General features: G+C 36.0%; 1 protein-coding gene across 2 annotated transcripts in view; it reads right to left on the minus strand.

Annotated features, from left to right (window-relative positions):
* The window catches only part of LOC150092170 (syntaxin-7-like), a 119,333-nt gene that overhangs the window by 95,235 nt on the left and 623 nt on the right, over positions 1-23,475 (minus strand). The window lies entirely within an intron of this gene.

Here is a 23,475-nt window from a genome sequence, read left to right on the forward strand (position 1 = left end):
ATTAATCCACCTATATCTTGGTCTTCCTCTGGGTCGTTTTCCTACAAACCTGGCAGAGAACACTTGTTTTGCTAATCTTTCTTCGCCCATTCTGTTTTTAAGTGACCATACCACCTGAGAATTTTGTAACAAAATTAGAGAGAGACTGTACTCTCAAAAGACCTAACACATAAAATCCTTAAAGATCTAAATAATGAAACTAGAGAAAATAGCAATATGGCAAAATTACTACCAAGATCTGTGGTATGATGAAAACATTCAAAACAGAAAAATCATCCTCTGTAAACAACTCGGACAACTTGGAAAACATCTCTAGAGCAGTGGTTCTTAACTTGTGTTCTGCGAACTGGTTGCAAGTGTTCTGCCGGTGAAAGATGTCACATGATACAGTTCTGAGTGTAATTGGCTACTCTGATCCTAACAACTGAAGATTGCTATGCGCGTTGATTTCTAAACCAACAAAATATTGTTTATAGGTCATGTGTTTGCAGGATATATTATATCTACGCACTGTTTTTTTGCACAGAGAATCCCTAGTTTGAAAAACATTACTGGCAATATTAAAAACCTGTACTAGACCAAGTTGTAAATATGGTAAATTACATAAAGTCAAGACCTTTAAAAACACGCCTTTTTAAAAACACTTTGCATATCTATGGAAGCCAAATATGAATCTTTGCTTTTGCACACTGAAATAAGATGGTTATCCAGGGATAAAGTGCTATTCTGAATTTTAGAACTGAAGAATGAATTATTAGCTTTTTTTCAAAATGAAGGTACAGATGCTTTTGTAAAATGTCTTAAAAATGATATTTCGCATGCTAAAATGGCATATTTAGCCAATATTTTTAATTACTTAAATACAATTTCTTATATAATAAATTTTTGTTAACCTGATTAGTAATGTTTCTGATATCCTTTCTTTCATGCTTACACGGTGATCAGAATATATTATGAAAATTATGGATACAACTACTGTGTTAGAGTAAAACTTTAGTTTAATATAAACCAAAATATACACTAGGTGTTTCGACCTTCACATTAAGATCATCTTCTGGAGTATACGTACATATACAAAGAAACAAGCTGCACTACAATCTACATGGCATGCTAAAGTTAATGATCAACAACTTGGCAAAGATTATTTATTAGTCAGCTTTGATGTTTCTGCCCTTTTCACAAATGTCCCAATCAATGACAATTCTTCTATAGAACAAATTTCTGCCTGATATTACAGCTCTCTTTGCCCACGTACTACGTTCTGGTTACTTCATGTAGCAAAATAAATTTTACCTACAAAAAGAAGGTACGGCAATGGGCTCACCACTATTCCCCTCCCCCATTGCTAATTTTTATATGGAAGCTTTTGAACAATGTGCTCTTGATTCCATTTCTCTAAAATGTACAGTTTGGCTTAGATACACTGACAATGTTATCTGGCAACCTGGCCGACAAACATTACACACATTCCTTTGCTACCTGAACAAACAAACATGAGGCGCATACAATTTACTATTGAAATTGAAAATCAGAACTCGCTCCCCTGGATACACTAGTGACGTATCTTCCCTCAGGCCTACCCTTCACTGTTTACCGTAAGCCTACAAACACACACCAGCTAACATATACATGCTAACTCATATCACCACCCTTCGCAAAAATTTGGAGTCATCAACACCCTCAAAAACAGAGCTAGAACAATTTGCTCTAATGAACAAGCTCTTAAACAAGAATTAAAAATTATTAGCAATACATTTATAAATAATGGATATAGCAAAAATACTATTAATAAAATTCTTCATAAAACTTCATCAAAAAGTAATAGAGATTACAGTAAAACCATAACACTCCCACACATTAAAGGGCTATCAGAAAAAATTAATAGAATCCTACATCATTATAATCTTAATGGCACTTTTAAACCACCTTTAAAATTAACATATTCAACACCTCTAAGGATCCTCTTCATCTACTGACACACCCTGGAGTTTATTGCATCTATTGCACCTGTAACTTACCTTATATTGGGGAAACTGGACATACAATCCCTATCCATAAAAAAAGAACACAAACGACACATTAAATAATAATTTTGGTGAAGCAAGCATCTCAGATCACGCTCTTAACACCCTACATTGAATTGATTGGAAAAGTACTTGTTCTTTGCATCATACAAAAACTTGGTATGAACGGAAATTTAAAGAAGCCTGTGAAATTCTGATTAACCACCTTAATCTTAATAATAATGGGTGCTTAAAAATTCCAAGAATTTGGATGGTACACATTCAACCCACTTAGTTTCCAGCAAACCCTGACTTTAGAACTTTAAGCAATTTTTCATTTTTTACTGGCCACTATCCATACCAGTTGAAATTTATATGTATACTTATATAAGTAATTTTAATTTGGGTTATTTATTTATCTATTATTTTCTGTATGAACATGTTGCTTTCCAGCTTAATTTAACTTTGTAACTTAACAGATAATAATAGAACTCTAGCTTTGATGTGATTTTTTTTTTTTTTTTTAGCACCAGAGATCAGGCAAATAGTTTTAACGGTTGATCAGTAACTTTAGCATGCCATGTAGATTGTAGTGCAGCTTGTTTCTTTGTATATGTACGTATACACCACAAAATGACCTTAATGTGAAGGTTGAAACTTCAAGTGTATATTTCAGTTTATATTAAACTAAAGTTTTACTCTAACACTGTGCTTGTATCCATAATTTTCATAATGTTTTCTGATAACATGTTTATTCTACTGCTCTTGTTATCTGTGAGTGATGTGGAGGTTAATATTTATGCTTCATGTTTTTTTTTTGATAGTGTTTTTTCTCACTTTGTTTTTTTTTTCTCTTTTTTATATGAATATGACTCTTTTTTTTGCCTGAAAACAGCACTATATGTATTTTTTTATGTTGATTTTTTTTTCTATTTGAAGCAGATGATATGCACGTTTTGTATTGAATTTTTTTTTTTTAAATATGAAGTTGTGTTTCAAGGTGCTGGAGGTCAGAAGTGTTCAGTTTCTGATACTCCCAATTCCACTATTTCCTTCTCTATATTGTTGTGGATATAACTATTTCCTGATGGATGATATTGTTCTTTTAAAGACACTTGTTCCAAAAGATTTCAATTCACACAAAAACACATGGAAATAAGTGAATAATATTTATTCAAAAGCCATATATTTCAGCCTGAAGTTATAGGCCATCATCAGTGGCAACATTAGTTAATTACAAAGTAGAAAGCAAACAATGGATTGATTTGAAACATTGAGAGCTGTGTGATGTTATACATAAAACAATGCAAAGGTATAACTGAGTAAACACTGCATTATTATTATTATTAAGAAACCTCGAGGGAATCTGGAACTCATCAAGGAAGGACACTATTCCCACCAACTGTCATATCTGTTCTTGAATTCATCCATGCTACTTGCACATACAACATCCAATGCAAATCCATTCCAATCATGCACTACTCTACAAGAGAAAAATTTAACCTTAACCCACTTCTTGACAGCATTCATTCGACTCTTTCCCCACCCTCCATAAAATTAAAAATTTCATTTACTGGAATTCTGTATAGCCCTTTCAGAAGTTTGTAAGTCTTCATATCACCCCTCTTTCTCCTGTTTTCCAGTGTTTGCAGTGCCTATAAATTCTCAATCTGTCTTCATAATCAATATTCCAAAAAACTGATATCATGTTTGATACTCTCTCCACTGTATCAGAATCACCACAGAAACCAGGAGACCAGACCTGCAATAGTACTCCAGTGAGGTCTTATCAAGGCCTTATAAAGAGGCAAAAAGACTTCCTTATCTTTACATGCCAAGGTTCGTTTCAGTATTGCCATTATTCTCTGAGTTGTATTTACAATTTTTGCTATATGACCCTTGAACTTCAATTAATTGTCTACTAAAACTCCAAGATTCTTAGCCTTATCAGTTTCTTCAAGCATAATCCCAACAATATAATACAACATTAGATATCTAATCACACCAAAGTGCATTGCCATACATTTAGTAACATTGAAATGACAGCCATTTTCACATGCTACAATTCCAGCCTATTCAAATCATTCTGCAAGTACTGCATATCAGCAGCATTCCTGATTACACTACCTATCTTTGCATCATCAGCAAACAGCTGTATGTCGTGTGTCAAATCCTTCCCAATGTCATTTATGTACAGATTGAATAACAATAGACCAAGAATTGATCGTTGAGGCACATCACTGGCTACCTTGAATCTTGCAGATTCCCCCCCCCCTAATATACAACTTTGTGATATCTATGGATCAGCAATCTTCTTATCCATGCCAATAGTTTATAATCTAATTCCATATTCTCTAATTTATGCAACAGTCTTCCATGCTGTATTCTGTCAAAAGCCTTAGCAAAATCAAAAAGTATCATAGTATATCCGTTCCCCTTGTCTAATGCAGTGGTAACATTATTATAGAATGTGAGCAAGTTGCTAAAACAGTCCCTTCCTTTAGTAAACCTATGCTGTTCATTGCAAAGTAGAGATTCTCTGTCAACCCATTTCTTAATGCAAGTCGGGGAGGCCTAATCAACTATTCTGAAATCTTCACCACCACTCCTGAGATACTGATTGGTCAATAGCAGGATACATTGGTCTTTGCACTACCCTTGTGCAATGGGCTTACCTTATATTCTTTCCATTCCTGTGGAATCTTCCCTGTTCTGAGACTCAAATTATAAAGCCTGGTCAAGGGAATAGCCAGATCAGCTAAATGCTCTTTTAGCATCCATGCTGATATTCCATCAGTTCCTACTGCAGAATTCTTATTCAGTATTCATTAAAAAAAAAAAGAAAACTTCAATAATGTATGATTAGAATAGGACACTCCCATCTCTTAGATAGTGAGAAATGGTCATTCGGATTCAAGTTCAGACAGTGAAGCAAGGTTTCAGTGCTCTTTTTAAATAAACGTTTAAATTTATAGTGACAAAGATGGAGCAAGCACGCATGTTTCAGACTACAAGATATGGCAGCCCGCATCTATTCCATGTTGTGCAAGACCAGATTTCCTGATGGTGTAAACAGTACAGTAACAAGGGTATGAAGCGCCTGTGGCAAGTGTCTAACTTGCACCCCCTCCCCCAACCCAATGGCAAAAATTTTGAAAAATTTAAATGTAACAAGTTAAATTTTACTAAATGCAATATATTAAATACTTACTATTAACTCCATCAAAATGAGTTGCAGTGTGTTGCAGAATTTGTGTGTCTAAAGCGGCGTATTGCCGAAATTTAAAAATACAATATAAAAAAGCGGACTTTTATATCTATTAATTTATTTTTATTTTTTACATTTTGCACCCCAAACCTAGTTGGGCCCGTGGCAGGTACCTCTTTCGCCACACCCTCATTACGGCACTGGGTGTAAAACTGTTCTTGTATTCTCTTTTCCAGTAATGATGATCACAAGGCACTTGGTAGATGCCAGCAAGAGCAAGAGGAGAAAGTTTATCTTTAGAAGATGGAAACCATGATGATAGTTTGTTGACAGGAATAAACGTAGCCACTAGATTATATTTCTTAAGAATTCTAGAAATTGGTTCAAAGATGCTAGAAATGTATGGGATAGGGACTATGTACAGAATCAATTTCTAGAATTCTTAAGAAATATAATTTTTTAATTAATAATATAGTAATTTCTCAGTTATGCCTTTGCATTGTTTTATGTATATCATGTGACTCCCACTGTTTCAAATCTAACCATTGTTCAATCCTACTTTGTAATTAACTAACATTGCCACTGATGATAGCCTGTAATTTTCGGGCTGTGGCTATTGAATAAATATTACTCATTTATGTGAATTGGAGAAACATAATGGGTGATATTTATAACTTAGTTTAACTTATTTTTAATGGTATTTATAACACCAAATGAACTATTTTATAAAATAAGATGTTTATTAACTGGATTTCAAACCAGCATCTTCAGAGCACAAAGCAGAATGTTATAGTTTACACTTGACAATGAGTAAGTGAAACAATTCAAATTGTAACAGACAAAAGATCTGAAGCCCTAATTTGGTACCCTTTAATATTATAAATAAAAAAAAAATTATTACAGCTTTGTAAGATACCGTGCGGTTAGCCTAGTGGCTTTGCGCTTCGCAACCATATGCCTGGGGAAGGAGTGTCCCGGGTTCGATTCCCGTTGTAGACGTGAGGAATTTGAGGATCTTCCTCAGGCATAGCCAAGTTAGCCGGTCTTGGGCGCGGTCAGTAGGGTTTTTTCCGCCAGTTTATCTGGCGTTTTTCATCCTGCAAACAGGCAAACCGGCCCCATGAACATATGCCTCTACAGTCAAAAATATATATCCCCCCCAGCGGCAAACCAGGCGACGGGTCGGTTGGGAGTAGTACTAACAAGATGTCGCATCTAAAGTAACACGCGGACCCTGCATGGGAAGCGGGAATAAACCGTAGTAGAAGAAGAAGATTACAGCTTTGTAAGATAAGTCGCCCAAAATTTTTGGCAAATTAATGCAACCATATTTGTTCAGGTTAGGAGAATTCTTCATAGCCATAGTTGATTCCAAAAATAATCGTTCAGATCTGTAATAACTTCTAAATAGCACATTGGTTTTCTTCCATGAAGGGATGTCCAAAGCATGGTCTGCCAGTCCTGACTTGCCATAATAATGGTAGCAAATGTATTTTTTATATTCCCAAGGTGGATGTTAGCATATCTTCCTGTCTGCCCATAGTAGGCCAAGTAACAGTGAAAAGGAACTTCATACACTCCAGATATGCTAGAGGATGGAGTTTATCCTTAGGAAAGCAGATCAGAGTTGCTAATTTAATATGTGATTTTAATGCGGTGCAAAGGTCATGTTTTATTAGTACTTTGGCTATCTTTTCTAATGTACCTCTGACATAAGGAATAGTAATGTTTTGTTCTCGTGTATTAGAAGAGAGAGAATTAATGGAGCTATATAGTATTTTATCTATTTTGTAGGAATTGTAGCCATTGGCCAAGAAAGTATGGCACAGATATTTAAGTTCTGTGAAAAGAGCTGTATCATTAGAACAAATCGTTCTGGTCCTGTGTGCAAGTGTTTTTAAAATACTATACTGTTGAGCTGGTAATTGATGATGATGTGATTGTTTCTGTAGATATCTTCCTGTGTGTGTGTGGGTGGGTGGGTGGGTGGGTATGTTGGCTTTCTGTAAATGGAAAGAGATAGTGATACGTCTGAAAGGTGGGTGACTAATGTGTCAAAAAAAAAAAAAGGGGGAAAAAAAGGCAAATTGCTATTAGATTCTTTTTCTACTGTGAAGTGAATTTTGAGTGTGTTGGCTATTCATGAATAACGTTCAACAACTAAGCTTGTCTATTAGAATAATGGGTGATATGTTGGTTTACTTCAAAAGGTAAGGTTAGTTCTTGAAAGCAATAGGCATTTGTTTTTAGTATCCTAGTTTGGTGTTAGTTTTTTGTTAATAGTGGGTATTTTTGTTAGTGATGGGGTGGTATGTTGGTTTTACTGACTTTATAGGTCAGGATAGCTTTCAATGGGTAGGCCAGAGGTGCTTGCTAGTGTGTTGGTAGTTCATGGTATCTGCATTTCTGGTATTAATCTGGATGTTTTTGTTTCTGAAGTGGTGATATGTTGGTTTCACTGTCTTTGAAAGGTCAGGTTCACTTTTAAAGACCACAGGCATTTGATAGTGAATTGTTCATTCTTGTGTAGCAGTGTTTGTGGAGTTTTTTTAATTATTATTATTATCAACACCCGACCTCTATGGAGTCAGAGACTCATCATGGGAGGTACTCACTATTGCATACAATGCTCATCCAACCGCATCTGAAACTGATTCAATGTGTCCACATCCAAACACACTCAGGCAATGCATTCCACTCACAAACCACCCTTCATGCAAAGTGCCTGCTTCTCACTCCTTTGCTCACACCCTCCTTATACAGTTTCCAGCAATGGCCTCTTATTCTACTCCCCTCTCCTATTCTATGAAAAATCTCTTCCATGTCTACCTGATAACAACCCCTGACCAGTTTATATGTCTCAATCATATTCCCCCCCCCTCTTCCTCCTATTCATGAGGGTCTGCAACTTACATTCTCTCAATCTGCCCTCATACTCCACATTCCAAAGACCACTGACTACCTTTGTGAATCTTCTTTGTACTCTTTCCAACATATCCTCGTCACCCATGAAAACCTGGCGATCAAATCTGTGCACAATAATCCATATGAGGCCTGATCAAGGCCTTATACAATGGAATCATAACCTCTCTATTTCTGCATGTCAGGTTCTCTGCATCATTGCCATTATTCGATGTGATGTCCTCACAACTTGTGCAATGTGGCCCCTGAATTTCAGGTCCTTGTCCACCATCACTCCTAGATCTCTCATCTGCTCTACTTCTGTTAAAGTTTCCTCACCAAGTGTATACTTTGCATCCCATCGTTGCTTACCAAATCTCAAAACCTTACACTTGGAAACATTGAACTGACAGTTCCACTTACCAGCCCATTCATGCAATCTATTCAAGTTCTCTTGTAAGGCATTAACATCAGCCTGACTGTGCATTGCTCTCCCCCAGTTTTGCATCATCTGCACACAGCTGGATATCACTAGTTAAACACAACGAATATCAATAACATACAAACTGAACAACAATGGCCCAAAACTGACCCCTGTGGCACACCACTGGTTACCTTTCTCTTTTGAGATACTGCACCCGCATATACGACTATCTGATACCTATCTGACAGCCATTCACTGATCCAACACAGAAGTCTATTATCCAATCCCATCTGTTTCAATTTATTTAAGAGCTTGTCATGTGGCAGTCTATCAAAAGCCTTTGCAAAATCCAAGTACACCACTTAGACAATAGAAATATAAGATCTGATAATGTTTGAATCTTGACTAGTAACAGACTGATTTGGAGGAAAATTGTAGATAGGAAGTTAGTAATGATGTAAATTTTTCATAGTACTATCATATCCTGTACACCACTGTATATGCATCTCCTCTGTCTAAGGTATTTGTAATCTTGTTATAATACATAAGTTAGTAAAACATGATCTCCCCTTAACAAACCTATTATGACATATGTTTTCTGCTATTTTTGTTAGGATTTTATATATATTATTTCTATTTTGTTTATTGGTAATTTTATTTCTGTGTTGTAACTTCCTGCAATAAATTACATGCAAATAAGAATTTCAAAATCTGTTTTTATTATCTGTGTAACAAAGAAGATTATGTTGCATTTTGCAAATTCTTTTATCTTGTACATACCAGTATGTGTTTGTATTGTTAATGACATCGGTATTTTTCACTTGTCAGTGTGTTTTTCTTCTTTTGTTAATGTCTACATTCAGACTGCGCGGTTAGCCTAGTGGCTTTGCGCTTCGCAACCATATGACTGGGGAAGGAGTGTCCCAGGTTCGATTCCCGTTGTAGACGTGAGGAATTTCAGGATCTTCCTCAGGCATAGCCAAGTTAGCCGGTCTTGGGCACGGTCAGTAGGGCTTTTTCCGCCATTTATCTGGCGTTTTTCATCCCGCAAACAGGCAAACCGGCCCTATGAACATACGCCTCTACAGTCAAAAATATATCCCCCCCCAGCGGCAGACCAGGCGACGGGTCGGTTGGGAGTAGTACTAACAAGAAGTCGCATCTAAAGTAACACGCGGACCCTGCATGGGAAGTGGGAATAACGCATAGTAGAAGAAGAAGAAGTTAATGTCTTCATTCAGATTCTTCTTGATGTTGATGGTAATACAGTTATTTCTTCATCACCTGGAGGGATATACTTTTTTCTGCAGTCTGTGGTATGCTTTCACTTAATTCTCTTGGCACAACACAAATATCTCAAAGTATTTAGTATAATTATTATTATCTGATACCTCCATTTGCCGCATTACTTGTTTCTGTTTTATAAGTGGTGTGGTGTTATGGGTGAGAGCGAGAACGGTCAATGAGTTTAAGGAGTGGTATGATAGACTTTGTGTTTCTTGGGGGGGGGGGGGGGGACCTCCCCTCGATGAGTCTTGATAGACTGTTTCTCAGGGAAGGACCTCCCATGATGAGTCTTTTGACTCCATGGAGGCCTGAATAATAATAATTTGCAAGTTCATTATTATATCATTTCTGTGTGGTAAATCATGTAAAACTGCACTGAGAAAAAAAAAACATATACAACATTTTTTTGTTGTTGTCATCTAATTTTTTTCTAGTGTGATATCTATGTCACATTTTCTATTGCCTCAGTGCAATTTTCATATACCCTAACTTCTGGTGATACATTTGTAGAGGGCTCCAGAAATCCACTCACCATGAGACCATATCAAAGACAAGTGGCAAGTGAATTTTCAGCCTTCTTCTAAATGCATTCAAAATCTATTGCCTTATTTGTTTTGTAATGTTTACACCTTTTTTTTTTTTTTCATTTTAAAACATCTTATCCACTGTCAATCACAGTGGGATATAGATCTTAAGTAACTAATTTAATTTGTTCTAGCCAAAAGTTAGTAGAAATGAAAATACTCTCAACGATATCTTGCTGCTGTATACCTTGTGAAAAGCAAAATAATTCCTATGACAACAGGTGGCACTATTTATATCTCACCCTCTGTTATAAACTAACGCCTAACCTGTGTATGCAGGTTAGGCTTTAGTTTATAACAGAGGATGAGATATAAATGCATATGCAGATTAATTTTGGAATAAATAGTCGGGTAAAAAAAAAACCTTTTATTTTGAATAACTTACAAGTCATCATCCTTATAAAAATCAGACAATACCATTAAACAAGAAAATTCATTTCACAAGACCAATTTTCATTAGTTTCGCTGCTAACTGTAATTCTTCCGATATTCTCTTTATTCAGAAATAGTTATGCAGTTGTAGTGTAATACTGGTATAAGCTTATTTTCACAATTCACAATATGAATTAGCTAAGTGCAATTGTATGCTATGAATTGTAAACATACATGATAAAAAGGTTTTTTTTAATACTGTTATTTAAAAAACCCAATTATACTGCCAAGATAAAGACCAGATCATATTATTGACATTACTTCATGAAAAGTTAGTCCAGCTCTGTTGCCAGTGTAGGCCATTTTCTTTGTTTTAATAAACTTTGTCTTTCTTATTAAATTATTTTTATTCATAATTTATGTAAATTCACACTTCATTATGGACAATAAATGAATAGAAATGCAAACTAGCCTTTTCAGTTTTGTGAAGTGCAAAACTGAAGATGAAATTAAGTGATCGTTCGATGATGTTGGCACACTCTCCCTCGATGAGTCTTTGGACTCCCTGGAGGTGTCACATAATAATAATAATAACCAGAAAATATTTAAAAGAATAAAGAAAATGGTCCTGGCATGTCATAAACTATAAACAATCAAGATGTGATTTCAAGACAAACTGTTCAATGAACTCAAGCAGCTGTGCTATGAAGATGAAATGATATTCTGTAAGGCATAAAAATATCCTGGGACTGCTCACAGAAACTTCAGATTAGTACAAGGTTTTCAAGGCCTTTTTAAAGTGGCGACATTTAGGTTTCATGGCATATTCAATTTTAACAAAAAAAAAAAAAAAAAATGGCTGGAAATCATCCAGGAAACATACCTCTAGTTGCTTTCCGAAGAAAGATGGGTTCAAAAATGTTTGACCACTTGAAGTGCCTTTTTAATACAACTTATTATAAAGTTAAATTCAATAAACCATTTACTCAGTTCAAAAATATCATAGGCCCAGTAACAGAGCACTACCAAAATACCATGAAACGCAAAGAATTTGAGTTGGTTACTATAAGCAGTAATGCTGATGTTATTAAACAAAAATTAGTTAAGGAAATCAAAGACTTCAGTATTGAGTTTTCTTCTAGATGTTTCCATGGGTATTCAAATGAGGAAGAACTCATCCATTACATGATGTGAACAGATAAAAATCAGAAGAGGCATTTTCTTACATTATTCCTCTCCAAAACTCAGCTGCAGTGAAATGCGAGAGATGAAAACATCTCCCAAACTCAGCTGCAACGAAGTGTGAGAGATGAAAGAGTGAAATAAACAAGTTGTTCATGACATGTAAGACTGGTAATTAGTTAGAAGCCAGTGAACAGAAGTAGCATGTAACATACTGGGTAAAAAAAAAATATATAAAAAAAAATTTAAAAAACAGAACTAGTGACAAAATTAAAGGGAGATATGCCAAGACCTTACAAATTATTGCACATAATTTGAATTTGGCTGTTTTAAATTCTATTAAAAATATTCTTTTGGTTGCAGAAATTGAAACGGTGTGCACGTGCGTGCACACACATACCTTTTACCACCATTTATACTATGGATGAGTAAAAATTTTTTGTGACTAATAGATTTAAGTGGTATTTCTTGAGCATTGCATATGTATATTATATGGTTTGGTCAATTTTTTGACTAGAGAGCAGCAGTTGTCATATACTTGAAATAGATAGTGTCTGCTCTCCAACTAACAGATTGTAAATTCTAATCTTACTGTGGGCATGAATATTTGTGACTGCCTTTAGATGAAAGATGATTCAAAACTGACATGAAAACACCAGCCTGCTTATTAGAGGCCATAAGTGAATTGAAAAAGTTCTGTTTGTTCTCTACAGCAGGATTTCTGGAGCATCTAGTCATTAACCTTAATGTACTATTGCAGTGGCATAGCTAGAGCTTTTGCTGCCCGAGGCAGTCCCCGAGTTTGCCGCCCCTCTCACAATATACACCAAAAATACTACAAAAAGTCAAAACAATGTATAGGGAAATAAATTAAAACACTATGTTTATTTATGAAGTAAAACTTTAATTCCAACATTCTTGCTTTTCTGTTAGCAAAATCGTCGATGACATTGTCAACGCCATAAGTGAATTGAAAAAGTTCTGTTTGTTCTCTACAGCAGGATTTCTGGAGCATCTAGTCATTAACCTTAATGTACTATTGCAGTGGCATAGCTAGAGCTTTTGCTGCCCGAGGCAGTCCCCGAGTTTGCCGCCCCTCTCACAATATACACCAAAAATACTACAAAAAGTCAAAACAATGTATAGGGAAATAAATTAAAACACTATGTTTATTTATGAAGTAAAACTTTAATTCCAACATTCTTGCTTTTCTGTTAGCAAAATCGTCGATGACATTGTCAACGTCTGTTTCATCACTCTGTTCTATAGACAGTATAGCAAGATTTCTTAAATGCAAGGTACTCATTGTAGATGTTAGGTAATTTTTAATCAATTTTAATTTAGAAAAATTCCTCTCACAACTAGCAACACTTACAGCAATTGTGAGGAAAATTCGCAGTAGCATTACAATATTTGGAACTCAGTTCCAAATATTGTAATACTACTCGAAAATGTATTTTAGAGTAAACTGCAAAAGTTCAAGGAGGACCGTCCTTCCACATCTCTGTTTCGTCTTTTGTATCAACAACAGAAATAAAACCCTGAAGTCTTTTTCTCTCAACGAGGAACTCTTCCTTATTAATGTCATCGTGATCATGATTTAGTTGACATTCGTATTTATCATTCAAAAGATTCGATGGAGTAAAGAAGGCATATTTTACAGCAAGACCATGAAGCTGTTGAAATGACGTGGTGATTTCTTGGATTACTCTGTCCAATGAAAAAACATTACTCTCCTCAACTCAGTTTCGTATGACAATTCAGCATCTCATGATTCTTCACATGCCATCATTTTCTTCTTTCTACACCAATGATCCATGACTATTCCCAGATCATCACAAATTTCTTTGGCATAAGCTACTGAATTGTAAACTAATTCGTCCTAATTTTCAATTAAAAATACTTTTAAAACCTCAAGGTTTATGTCACATTGTTGTATATTCAATCCTTTGGTTTGACTTGTGTGTCGTTAATTTCTAGAAGGACGGATTCCCACAAGCCAAGCAGGAAGGAAAACGATTGTAATGCAACAAGCAGCACGCAGGCATCTGACCTATTAACTCTATTTTCTTCTTCACCAGTTAAATGTTCTACAGCACTTAAGATTTTCAAGTAATTTTTTTACAACACTCACAGCATCTTCCCGTGCACTCCATCCAGTTTCTACTACACGCTTGCAATTTGAACAGTGACTGAATTCAGAAATAGGTAAGCGATGGGTTGAGAAAGTAAAAAACGTGAATAAACATTCACAGTTCCAAAAAAGGTAGCAGAATTCACAGCAACAGAAGCTGCATGTACACCCACCAAATTCAGCGACGGATTTGTACATGCGAGAAATTCTGCTTTTCCATTAATTTCCTTGATGCATCTCTGAATGCCAGTATGTTGACCAGCCATCACAGCATTATTATTACGTGACACCTCCAGGGAGTCCATGGACTCATCGAGAAAGGGCACCTAATCTACAACTCTGTGTCTACCACTCAATCCACCAACTACAACGAACCGCAACTACCATGATTATCTATACCAACATCATCTACAACCCACTACCGTCACTAGTATTTTCACAGACAATCACAAACATCCATGCCCATGGCAGGATTCGAACCCACAGCCTTTTGGCTGGAGAGCGGATACGCTAACAATTCGGCCAGCCAGGCTAGCCGAATGGTTATCATATGCTTGTCCTCAACAATTCTGAATATCAATTCTATCGTTTTCTAATTTTTGCAAAATCATAGTTGAAATATTCTCAGCGGTTTTACCTTTTGTTTCAATGAAATCAACAAATGATTCTACAACCTTCACTTTATTTACATCAATCATAACGTAGCGTAAAACTTGGCTCGTTTGATCCTTATGAGCAATATCAGGGGCACTGTTGAATATCATAGAAAAATACTTTGCTTCTTTTACTTACTCGATAACTTTGCTTCTTACTTTTTCTTCCAAAATTCCTATAAACTTGTCCTGAATAGTTCTCAATTGCCATGCCATGCGTTTTATTGTTTTATTTTTAAGAATTTGAATTATAGTATGATAGGGAAATGTAACAATTTTGTTAATTTATATTTTATTTATTTTAGTTGTAAGTATAGTTGTTAAAAACTAAATTATTAGTTAAGTAATAAAAATTATAATATAAAATAATAACAAAAGAGAGAGAGAGAGAATTAAATGTTTCAAAAGTGCCTATTAGTTGACAAGAACACAGCAAATATTAGTAGAGTGGACAGTACTGATGGCAGGATGGAAAATGTTATTAATGTCAACCATGCAACCAATAAATAGAAGAGAACGAAATAAACATTAATAAAGAAAGAGCATGCTTGAATGTTATCCATCACAGGATAGTGTGAAATTGAGAAACTGCAGAAGCAGCAAGAGCTTTGCATGGCTGAAAAGAGAAAGAAGCAGGCAGTCTGAAGTAGTAATAAAGACTGAGTGAACAAAAAAGAAAAACAAGGAGAAAATTATTTACGGAGACTCGATGATCAGGGAGTACTTAATGAAAACGAAAGTGTGACAAAATCATGTTTCCCTTGTGCAAAAATTCACAATATTCATCACGCCATCCAGATGCAAAAAAGTAAGTCAAAGGAAATGATTGTCTTGGTTGGTACAAATGATTTGAGAGGCAAGAAGTATTCTATAAGGGAGGATGTAAAGGAATTGTTAGAAGAGGCAAAAACTGAAGAGCAAGAAAGCGAAGACTAAGTCACCTACCATACTATGATAGAGATGAACTGAGGAGGAGAGCATTGCTAGCTAATGTGAAGGTCCTGCAGAAAGGATGATGTAGGATTTGTGGATCTGTGGTCTATATTTGACAGAAAGAAGGATTTATACAGTGGTGCTGATGAACTGCATCTAAATAGGTTTGATGAGAGGTGTCTAGAGAGAGCTTTATCCACCAAGCATGCTGAAGTGCAAATTCAGGAAAACTTAAGCAATTAGGATGGAAGCAGGTGTATGTGTGTGCATGTGAAGGCACCCACGAGTGAATGTGAGAATGACCAAGTGAGGAATCTAGTTTCTCAGGGAAAAATATTGAACAAGGTAGTCAATTCAAGAAGAAGTAAAGGTGGGTGGGACCCTAAAGAGATGCTGCAGTTTCTATATACTAATGTCAGAAGTATCGGGAAAAAGAAGTTTTTGGCATTTGTTAGTGTGACTTGCCAAAAGTTATAGGTATTAGTGAGACTTAGTTGACAGCAGATGTAGTTACAGGGATAGAATGTAAAGGGTTCAGTACTTTCATAGAAGACAGGATGGTTGGAGGGGTACTGCTGATGATAGTGGATGAATTACAGTCAAAAAGAACAGGAGATAGGTGGAAGGGTGGCTGTTCATCTGAAGCAGTCTGGTGTGAGATTAAGGCCAGTAAGATAAAATATATGGTTGGTTGTTGCTATAGGATAGGGAGTTACATGGATGATCTGGAAGACGTGCATCACCAAATTAGTACAATGAATATAGGTTGAATGATTATTATGGGGAGGGGGCCTTCAACTATGGAGATATAGACTGGAAGGAAGAAAGATTACATGGCAGGAAGGAAATGTCATTTATACACCTACTGAAAGATAATTACTTGAGGCAGCATGTGATAGAGAGGACTAGGGATGTGAGAGTATTGGACCTAGTCATAGGATCAGAAGAGCTATCCATAACCAATGTATCCACATATATCCCTTCTTGACAGAATATTCTGTCAAGAAGGGATATATGTGGAACTACAACGCAGGTGATTATGAGAGGCTTAGGAAGAAGCTTAAATATGTGCCATGCCATGGCATAAAACACTGCAGGGTAAAGATGTTATTAGTGAATGGGAGATAGTAAGGGTCATCTAGAGCAGTGCTTCCCAAACTTCTGGATGTCAGGGCCCCCTTTGCAAAAATTAAAATATTTCACGGCTCCCCTCGAAAAAAAATCTTAATAGAGATATATATTATTATAATATTTATTGTATTTATATTCAATACAAAACATACACAGCGAATATCGCAAAAATCAAATGCATATATTACATTTTTTGCCTCTTACCGTTTGGTTCTGAAGACGATGCGGGCTGTTCTGATAAAATATGAAATAGTCTTTTTTTTTTTTTTTGTAGTCTGTTTCTGCTTCTTCTGATTGTTCGTGGGAATTTTTTTTTATTTTTTATCAGCCACTTATCCATCTCAGGGTTAAATTTTTTAACGTAGAATAGATCAAATAATATCACCACTTACCGATACTGGCACACCACAGACTGATAACATGAAATTAGTGAATATTACCTGAATAAGGGAATCCCCGGACCAGGAACATTTTTCTCTTTTGTGACTTTTCTCCCTTTACAGTAATTAAGCCTAACGCGAAACAGACAGCAAAGGCAGGTTATTAAAACGTGCATATGATTGGTGCGGTATTAACAAAAGATCGCGCAACCGAAAGATAAAAGCATAGCTGACAATTGAGTTGAAATGCTAACTCTCTTCAACCGAATTCCATATGTGAAACTGCTATAACATTCATTATATATATATATTACTTAGTTTTAGCACTTTTACGAATTTTAACACGTTCGGTTGAATTTTATTGCTGCCTTGGGAAATCGAACTCGCACACATCTAATTAATAACAATAGCTTTTTAGTTAGATACTGTGTTTGCCCATGCAACATATGGTTTTGTTTCAGTCTATATATACAGAATAGTTTCTGTATGAGGGGACGTGCGATTCATTAATTAATGTGTTTTTATCCCAGTTGTCTCTAATTGCACTATTTGTTGAGAAATATATTACACAGACTCCTCATACCTTATTCACTGGCATAATAAAAGTACTTGTTTTTGCCTCTGCGGGAGGGCGTGTTGTTTACCACTGCAAGCGAGTTACTATCTCCCCACACGAACTTGTTTAAGCTTTTTTTTTTTTTTCATGTGTGAAGTATATGCGAAACTTTCATTGGTAACAGAAAACTAGTTCGGATGACAGTGATAATATAAAACGAGTTTTGATATGTATATAAAGTCAATATCAACAGTCCCTGATTACAAACGCATGATGAAATGGACAGGAAGATTTGGAGCTTCCCTGGAGAGCATTCGAAGTAAATACAATTAACCACTGCTTTGAAATTAAACATATGAATAAGCAATATTTACTAATATTCATTAAGTGCCTAAATATGCTGGAAGCAAAGTTTGTAAACCAACACCAATGTGTGAATTTTTCCATTAAAATATAAAAAATAGCAAAAAAGAAATAATAAATAATAAAAGTTAAATACGTTTGTTTTAAAATAAAAAAATCTACTTAGTCTTAAAACATTTTAAATTTGTTTTCATTATTTCACGGCCCCCCTCAACAAAGCCTACGGCCCCAGGGGGGCCGCGGCCCACAGTTTGGGAAACTCTGATCTAGAGCAGTGCTTCCCAAACTTCTGGATGTCAGGGCCCCCTTTGGAAAAATTAAAATATTTCACGGACCCCCCCCTCGGAAAAAAATCGTAATATAGATATATATTATTATAATATTTATTGTATTTATATTCAATACAAAACATACACAGCGAATATTGCAAAAATCAAATGCAAATATTACATTTTTAGCATCTTACATACACATTTGACATGACACATTATCTCATATTTTTATATAGATAGATCAGTAATTTTCATTTGCACATGAAACGTAAAACGATTAGTAATAAAGAAAGAATTAAAAACATAAAAGAAGTTTAATAATTTAATGTGATGGATGTGTTTCAATACTGCTGCACAAAAAGTCAATATCAGGTGAAATATTTGAAACTGCAATTCTTAGATTTCTGCTTTGAAATGAAACTTCTGTGAATAAGCATATATTTACTAATATTCATTAGGCACCGAAATACGCAGGAAGCAAAATTTGTGCACCAACACCAATGTTGGATTTTTTTCTATTAAAATATAGATTGAACTGCCCACTCAGTCTCCAAAAGCTAGATAGGGTATAAAGGCCTCGCCTACTCCCTATTAGGGAATAAAAGGCGTTAGATGATTTTTTTTTTTTTAAATAACAAAAAAGAAATAATAAATAATAAAAATTAAATACGTTTCTTTTAAGATAAAAAAAATCTACTTAGTCTTAAAACATTTTAAATTTGTTTTCATTATTTCACGGCCCCTCTCAACAAAACCTACGGCCCCAAGGAGGCCGCGGCCCACGGTTTGGGAAACACTGATCTAGAGCATCGGTTCCCAACCAGTGGCATGCATATCCCCAGGGGAACGTGCTGGACCATTCAGGGGTACATGAAAAACAATCAGTAATAGAGGATAAACATTTTTTAAAATTTTATTATTATTATGTGACACCTCCAGGGAGTCCAAAGACTCATCGAGGGAGATTGTGCCAACAGCAATGAACGATTGAACCCCTTCCAACTACTAACCATACTCAAACTTACTTAACTTTTTGCGTGAACCATTAGTAGCAGAGGCTCTACCAATCGACCAACCTTTGCTGGCTCAAGTAAACTATTTTACATTAAGATAGGCACTGAACAAAAGTGCCAGTGTCAACAAAGTAACCTTAAAAGAAAAAGTGTCAGTATTTAAAAACAGCTATTTTAAATCCAAGGGGTACAATTTATAGAAATGGGTTTAAAAGGGGTATACAAATGCAAAAAGGTTGGGAACCACTGATCAAGAGGAAGCAATATTAAATTGTATACCTAAGGTAAGGAGGGTTAATCAGGTAGGAGTCGAATGGATGAGTAATATTATAAGCATGAGCTGCAGAAGAAGAAAATGCTGTGGAGATCATATAACGAGAACGGTGACCAGCAAACTCATGAACAGTACAAGGCTCAGGCAAGAAAAGTGACCAGCATGGCAAGGAAGGCAAAACCAGATTATGAAAAGAATCTAACCAAGCAGGCCAAAGGAAATCTCAAAGAGTTCCTTTGTTATGTGTGTCAAGTAAGAGGAAGAATGACTATGGAAGATTAACCTTAATGAGCAATAATGGTCAAAAGGTGACTGACAGAAGCAGATAAAATAGTCACTTTGCAAGGGTATATCATCCTAGTGAGGTTACTGGTTTAAATATGTGACAGATACTAATGTGGGAACAGAGGTGGATGAATTGCAGGTTCTTAGGATATTGCCAAATCTCAATGTAAATGCAGCTGTGGGATTAGATTGGATAGCAGCTTGAGTTTTGCGAGAACGTGCAAACGAAGTGGCAATGCCTCTGACTAGGCTCTTTAAGTCTCAGCTTAAAAAGTAGAATTCCTAGGGAATGGAAAGAGGTTAAAATAATTCTCTTGCATAAGGGAGGTTCTAAGACTGCAGTAATAAATTATAGACCAATCAGTGTCTCAAGTGTGGTGGTAAAAGTACTGGAAACATTGGTCAAAAAGAAAATTCAAGAATGGGTGGATAAAAATATATATTGTATGAGGGGCAGCATGGTTTTGTGAAGGATTGGTCATGCTTTAATAATTTACTATCTTTTTATAATAAAGTAACAGCAGAGTTAAAAAAAAAAAAAAAAAAAAAAAAGGAAACAGCTATATGGTGATTCTGCTATGTAGTATTCTGTCAAATGCTTTTGAAAGAATACCATATGGAACTCTGTTATGAAAATTAGAACAAATGGGGAGTGTCATTGCTGGACGGACTATCAAAAAGTGGTATACAGAGGAGCAGAATTGAGGCAAAAAGGTGACCTGTGCCACAAAGTTCAGTGCTGGGACTAGTGCTGTTTAATTTGTACATCAATGATATAGGAAATAACTTGAAAGGAAATATTCAGTTGTTTGATGATGCAAAATTAAGTAGAGTAATAGTTAATCAAGGATAACTTTCCAGCTTGCAGGACTATTTAAATAGCCTGTCAGTATGGGCAAAGGATAATGAGTATTAGTTCAATAGAGAAATGTAAAGTTATGCACTTTGGGATGAACAGATTACAAGCTATCTAACATACTGATAGCACTGTACTCCATGAAATAAAGGAAGCTAGAGATTTAGAGGTAGTGGTAGACAGAGAGTTAAAGTTTAGAGGACATATTGCTAAGGGCAGCCCATAAGATTACTTGGCTGAAGAACACACTAACAACTATATGTCATACCTTCCTGACCAATGGCTGTAATCTCCATAAGATAGATAAAATACTAAATGCTCCCCAGAAATCCCCCACTGTCTACCACAGAAGGCCAACAAAACTGTCACCATCCCATGCATTAGAGGCACATCTGAAATGATATCTAGAGTGCTTAACAAACACCAACTATGCACTGTATTTAAACTTTATGTGAAATTGGAAAACTCTCATCCATTCACCTAAGGGCAGATTCTCTCCTTTATCACATCCAGGAATCTATGAAGTGCCCTGTTCATATCATCAAGCCTACTATGGACAGACAGGAAGAACTGTGGACATCTGCCTCAGTGAACACAAAAAATATATATCTGCCACTTTCGTTACAGTAAGTCGGGTCTAGCAGACCATGCTTTGGATACCCCCATACACAAGATCAATTAGAAAAAAACAGAAGTGCCGCACAGAATCTTTTACAAGTCAGAGAGGTTGTTCTTGGAATCAACAGAAGCCTTGAAACATACTCCAAACCTCAAAAAGTATGGCCTTATAAATGTACCAAAGATTTGGGAGACAGTCACCCTAAAACCAAATTAATACCTGCTTTCTCTCTCTCTCTCTCATTTTTTTTTTCCAACTTAGATGGCGCCTAATTAGGACTTGACTCTTTGTGTTGCACACTACAATTGCTCATACTAGTCCCACTGTTACACTGGATTGTGGTTGTCTCGCTACTGTAACAAACTTCGTGTGCTCTGAAGATGCTGGATAGAATACCAGTGAAATATTAGCAATTAACTCAAATAGTTATTTTCTTATGAATCTGTGTTCGCATCTATACAGTTAAAATCCAATCAACATGTACAACTAACATATAAGCCTTTCCATACGGTATAGATAAGGAAGTTGTTATTCCTCTTTATAAGGTCTTGATATGACCACATCAGAATTAATGTGCTCAAGTCCGGTCTCCTCAGTTTCTTTGGGATGTGGAAGTGTAAAGAAAAAACAGAGAGGAGTGACCTGCGGAGTGGAATGTTCCTTATCGATAGATTGCGGGTGTGTAGATTGCAGAAGTTGGTTGATAAGAGAAAAAGAGGGGGATATGATAGAAACCCTTAAGTTGCTTAGAGGGTTTCAATAGGATTCATGCAGAGGAGGGGGATGTTTCAGCACTTGGCTGGAGGGGACAGAACAAGGGGTCATTCCTGAACGTTGAATAAAGGTGTGGTTAGTAAAGGTGCAAGGACTAGATTTTTTTGCTTAGAGAGTCGTGAATGAATTGTCAGAGTCACTTGTGAGTGCTTTGTCTGTTAATGGGTTCAAGGAGAGGCAACAGCTTGTGTGGATAGTTTGTCTCCTGACTCCACAGAGACACCCATACAATAATAATAATTAGTTTTTCCCAAGTGTTCCTTGGAAATAAGGCATATTACCAAATGTTTATAATTAAAGCACAGATCAGTTTGGTTCAAATGGTGGTCAAAGCAAATAAGGTTAACAAGGTAGTATTAGGTATGTTAATTGCAAGTAATTATCTAGCCAGTTTCATTTGTTTTGTAGGACCAAAAAACCTTGATTGAGTAACTGGACTACTCAACTTCATCTAAGAAAGCCTCTATAAAGGTTGTCCTAGATGTCCTATGAATCCAGTTCTTTAAAACTAAAAGCAAACACACCATCCTTTCAAACACTACAGATGTGATTATGGCAAGTGGGAAAGAAAACGAAAATGATACACTTATCCCAGCAAGACATACATAGACTGTGGATTATCAGATGATGTACATATGAAGCACTGTCTGATATGGGATTTGAATCCAGTTCTTTTTAACTAAAAACAAGTGATGTTCTAGTGAGCACTACAGACGTGATTAGGGTAAAAAGAATAAAAAAGAAATGTCACACTTTGATACTAGCATGATGGGCAGGGGGGAAATGGTACATTTAGCATGATACCAATATGATGTACACTAAACTTTAAAGCCAGCATTGCATGGTATAGGCACAAAATCATGGACACAGCTACTCATTTCAACAAACCAGTTAAAATTAGCTTTTAACTAATCAACTTGGTGTATGAAGTTTATTGCCTAGCAGCAAGTTTAAACTTTGGGTGGAGCAGCTAAAGTGTTCATTGTTTAAGGGACGAAAAACTCGCACTTCGGGAGGGGGGAACCCTTTGCCTGCATCTAACATTATTATTATTACATGACACACCTCCAAGGACTCATCAAGGGAGGGCACCTACTCTACAACTCTCCATCTCCACCACCACCCAATCCACGAACCACAACGAACCGGAACTACCATCGTCTTTGGCTTATCCACTCTCCAGCCAAAAGGCTGGAGAGTGGATAAGCCAAACACTCGGCCAACCAGGCCAACATCACCTTGCAAGATAAAAAATCAAAGCAGTCGAGGTA

The sequence above is a fragment of the Typopeltis vanoorti genome, unplaced genomic scaffold, assembly GCF_054136105.1.
Source record: "Typopeltis vanoorti isolate ZY-2024b unplaced genomic scaffold, IOZ_Tvanoo_1.0 HiC_scaffold_24, whole genome shotgun sequence".
NCBI classification, from domain to species: Eukaryota; Metazoa; Arthropoda; class Arachnida; order Uropygi; family Thelyphonidae; genus Typopeltis; species Typopeltis vanoorti.